General features: G+C 39.4%; 1 long non-coding RNA gene across 1 annotated transcript in view; it reads left to right on the plus strand.

Annotated features, from left to right (window-relative positions):
- Positions 1 to 5,233, plus strand: part of LOC139022922 (uncharacterized) — a 36,701-nt gene that overhangs the window by 12,273 nt on the left and 19,195 nt on the right. The window lies entirely within an intron of this gene.

A 5,233-nucleotide genomic window follows, 5' to 3' on the forward strand; every position in this document is an offset into this window, starting at 1 on the left:
GCTTCTCAGCCAAGGGAGTGGGCTCACTCACAATTTTGCCTAAGAACACAGCCATGAATAAAGAATGGTACCAACACATCCTCAGAGAGCAACTTCTCCCACCCATCCAGGAACAGTTTGGTGACGAACAATGCCTTTTCCAGCATGATGGAGCACTTTGCCATAAGGCAAAAGTGAAAACTAAGTGGCTCTGGGAACAAAACATCGATATTTTGGGTCCATGGCCAGGATACTCCCCAGACCTTAATCCCATTGAGAACTTGTGGTCAATCCTCAAGAAGCGGGTGGACAAACAAAACCCCACAAATTCTGACTAACTCCAAGCATTGATTATGCAGGAATGGGCTGCCATCAGTCAGGATGTGGCCCATAAGTTAATTGACAGCATGCCAGGGCAGATTGCAGAGGTCTTGAAAAAAAGGGTCAATACTGCAAATATTGACTCTTTGCATCAACTTCATGTAATTGTCAATAAAAGCCTTTGACACCTATGAAATGCTTGTAATTATACTTCAGTATTCCATAGTAACATCTGACAAAAATATCTAAAGACACTGAGGCAGCAGACTTTGTGAAAATTAATATTTGTGTCATTCTCAAAACTTTTGGCCACGACTGTACAACATCTAAAGACCTGCATCATGATACTGAGAGCGTTGCCGTTTTCTTAAAATTCTTTTTTTTTTTATCCTTTGTTCATGTTTTTGGACACCCTGGATCTCTAGAATGAGACTATTTAGGACCCTAAAGATTGGGGTGTTAAATAGTGAAATTCTCCTTTAAGACAACAATTTAAGTAGGGTGGTTGGTCAGGGTGGATGGGTGTGCTTTTAACACAAATGTCTAGCAACCCAAAAGGTTGTGAGTTCAAAACTCATCACGGATAACATTAGCATTTGAGCAACTTTTCAACTACTTACTACTTTTTAGCGCCTTAGCATGTTAGCCAACACTTCCCCTAATCTTAACCCTGTAACCTAACCCTGTAACCTAACTTAACCCTAACTCCTAGCCTAGCTAACATTAGCCAGCTAGCTAAAATTCGTAACATATCAGTTTTTTTTCAAATTCGTAACATATTATGCATTTTGCAAATTCATAACACATCTGAATTGTAATTCGTAACATATCTTACAAAATGGGTGATGGACAGATTAATACATACCATACAAAACGTAACATATACCAGAAGGAGTTCTGCAGATTTATGTAGAGAATAATACGAAATGCTCTGAGACCAGGTTGGATTATTTCAACTTCAAATAAAGAATTGGGTAGGTAAAGTGTCTTATTGAACATGTTGAAAAGTTWTATATTGCTTATGTGGAATTACCGACAGTGTCAATCTATTCTTAATTCTGACTACAGATTTCTAAGTTGWTAAAAATACATGCACTTAAAAGAAACAGCCACTGATCAATGGCGAGCATCAATATGCGTAACTTGACATCAAGAAACACTGATATCAGAAATGCCCCGAATTGCAGTCTGCAATTACACCATTATCTCCTTGGCATGTTCTAGACAATGTTGTGTAAAAGCAGAGGAAGAGGCAAAGCAAGAGGTTTTACTTCGCCCCAAAATCCATCCACGGAAATAAGGAATTTTTGTATGAGTGTCGAATTTCATCAACAAAACATTTAATTCCTAAATTGCTACGTGAGGCTTATTTGATCGAATATACGTTTCTTAATGGTTAGATTGTTATGAATGCACTGATATAAGTAGACACTCTGTGGCAGGTTGGCAACTTTGTAAAGAAAACAACTTTATATCAGAGATGTGCCTGTAGTCATAAAGATAGAGGACTCATCATGGATATAACTAATTTTAGCATGGATATTACCATTGTGGGCTTCCACCATTTTAACACAGTCTACTGGGTGGGGATTCCTATGAGTTGGATTCTGACTAGAGGAAGTACAGCTACGACTGGAAGTGACTTTTTCGCAGCAGGATAGGATAATTAACGTGGTATGTTAGGAGACCTAGGTTAAGGTTAGCAAAAGGTTTGGGTTAGCTAAAATGCTCTTCTAACCTGCTACGAAGTCACTTATGGTCATAGTTGTACTCCCTCTAGTCACAACCTATGAGTTGGTAGCAATCAGCCAATGAAGAAGAAAATGTACTATTTTAAAATGGAGATTGACAGCATAGGCAGCGCCATTTGAGGCNAAGAAACACTGATATCAGAAATGCCCCGAATTGCAGTCTGCAATTACACCATTATCTCCTTGGCATGTTCTAGACAATGTTGTGTAAAAGCAGAGAGGAAGAGGCAAAGCAAGAGGTTTTACTTCGCCTCAAAATCTGTACACGGAAATAAGGAATTTTTGTATGGAGGTCAATGAGTGTCAAATTTCATAAACAAAACATTTCATTGCTAATTTGCTACGTGAGGCTTATTTGATCGAATATACGTTTCTTAATGGTTAGGTTGTTACGAATGCACTGATATAAGTAGACACTCTGTGGCAGGTTGGCAACTTTGAAAAGAAAACAACTTTATATCAGAGTTGTGCCTGTAGTTGTCACGTTCGTCAAAATGATTGGACCAAGGCGCAGCGTGCGTAGAGTTTCACATATTTTAATAAATTGAAACTCACCAAACGAGACGTTCTGTGCTGCTCACAGGCAGCTACACAAACACATGATCCCACAAAGCACAAAGGGTAAATGGCTGCCTAAATATTATCCCCAATCAGAGACAACGATAAACAGCTGCCTCTCATTGGGAAACATACCAGGCCAACATAGATGATTAAACACCTAGATAACCCACCCTAGTCATTGTCACGCCCCAACCACCATAGAGAATAAACAGCTCTCTATGGTCAGGGCGTGACAGTAGTCATAAAGATAGAGGACTCATCATGCATAAAGCTAATTTTAGCATGGATATTGCCATTGTGGGCTTCCACCATTTTAACACAGTCTACTGGGTGGGGATTCCTTATGAGTTGGATTCTGACTAGAGGAAGTACAGCTATGACTGGAAGTGACTTTTTCGCAGCAGGTTAGGATAATTAACGTGGTAGGTTAGGAGACCTAGGTTAAGGTTAGGAAAAGGTTTGGGTTAGCTAACATGCTCTTCTAACCTGCTACGAAGTCACTTATGGTCATAGTTGTACTCCCTCTTGTCACAACCTATGAGTTGGTAGCAATCAGCCAATGAAGAAGAAAATGTACTATTTTAAAATGGAGATTGACAGCATAGGCAGCGCCATTTGAGGCTTAGACAATATAATGGCACTGATACAGAGTCCTCCATCTCTATGGCCTGTTGCTCACACGCACATCATCTGCCCTCTCATTGGCCAGAATGGTCCCACCTGAACTTCCTTCCTCCCGCCTGTCTTCCATCTTTGAGGACATGTATTTCCATTGTTAGAGCAGTCACTTGAATATTTTGTCAATATAATAGACAATCCTTGGTAAAAGTGACTGTGCAACATATCGTTGAGTGTATACAGTATATAGACATACTGTAGCTATATAGACAAAACTGACAAAAACAAACCCATGTTTATGAATGATTAACAATTTGTGATTCAGAGCCTGACACGGTACTAAATATCTCTCATCGGCTTTGTTGAAAAAAAAACCACAGAAAAAACAATAGTTTCTGTTATAACATATCAACCCATGGTGAACAGGCGGACACATTTTTTTCTGCTTGTAAATAAGTGTTTTTCACCACATAGAACTTATTGTCAGTTAGCCTACACACAGAGCTGCATGATGCCATCGTTTTCCACCTCAATCCATGGAAACTGGGTCCTGTACTTTACTTCAGTACTGACAMAGCAGCCCTATGGGAAAGTATTGTTCAGGCTGGTACTGGGTTACTGCAGACTTAGACAGTCTTGGGCTACAGTTCAACGTTTTTACTCAGTCACAACCAGTCTGAAGAATTCACACAAGTGTTGTGTCTGGACTATCATTAAATGTGAAGACTTATCTTAGCAAATCAATTCTGTGTGTAATTTAATTACACGATTAAACTAATCATGTAACTTCAATTACCTAGGAAGTCAGGGCACCACGGGAATATGTTGTTTATAGAGTTTTAATTCCCATATATAACTTATCGAGTACAGTCTTGTATTCATGTATTTTATTACCTCATCAGTTCTCATTACTGAACATGGCAAACCCTTGGATATCTGCATGAACCCTAGCCTCCATAATGAATCAGCGATATACAAATTGGCTTAATTATTTATTTACTAACTAAACAAATCACAGAAATACATAAACAAACAATATAGTTATTGGTTACTAACACAACACATTGAAAAATCCCTAGTGGGCTAAACCATTCTGTGAGGCTTGGTAGACAATGGAAAGGGGTGGGAACAGAAAGAGCGGGAAAGACATAATGGATTCACTACCCAGTTGATAATTATATTAATTGAAATGCTAATCCTTTGCACATGAACGGCCGCTCATTGGAAAATAATTGCAATGTATACATTTACGCCCATATGTCGTTGTTGTCTTCTCTGTTGGAATCCGGTCCGTCTGCTGGAGAGTCAGTTCATCAGAGTCTCTGGTTAACGTCCACAGAAGTCACAATGTCTTTCGCGGTTGTAGCTTTCTCAGCGGCTCTGGATAGTGTCTGTTGTAATGGATACGTCAGGCGTACAGATGGCCGTTGCATAGAATAGATGCTTCCGCGGTTGTCGTTATTCTCGTACTAGATTTACRTAATTTCCAGCTGGAGACTAGTAATTCTACGTCTAGGATTTGCTCTTATTCTGTAGTGATCGATAGTCTCAGAGTTGAACCATTTTCACCCGTGTAGCCAACACTCCACGCTGTCTGGTCTCCTGGGCCTATAGAGTTGTAGTTCTTAACCATTTCAACATGTAGCATCAGCTCCATGTTTTCTAGTCTAATGTAAATTTAGTCAGGAGTAGATTTTATACACGTCTGAGAAAAGGGCGGTCCATGACGCCGACGTAATGTCTACGCTCATGTGGGCGTGGCCACTGATTTGGTTAACTTTATATGAAAACCCATATTTTCTCATTTAGAAGGTTAACATTACATCTTTTCACAAATAGTTTCATGTTTAATCACAAACATTTCACAATATTTAGATGTAGACTCCATAATTAAGAAGTGTACACAACCAAAAGACACAGTAGAGGGTTTCCTGTCCTTCATGAGATCACCAAATGAAACACACTTGTCACGACTGTCCCTTAAGTGTCCACAGACCACATTC

The sequence above is a fragment of the Salvelinus sp. IW2-2015 genome, linkage group LG23 (assembly GCF_002910315.2).
Source record: "Salvelinus sp. IW2-2015 linkage group LG23, ASM291031v2, whole genome shotgun sequence".
Classification (NCBI taxonomy): domain Eukaryota; kingdom Metazoa; phylum Chordata; class Actinopteri; order Salmoniformes; family Salmonidae; genus Salvelinus; species Salvelinus sp. IW2-2015.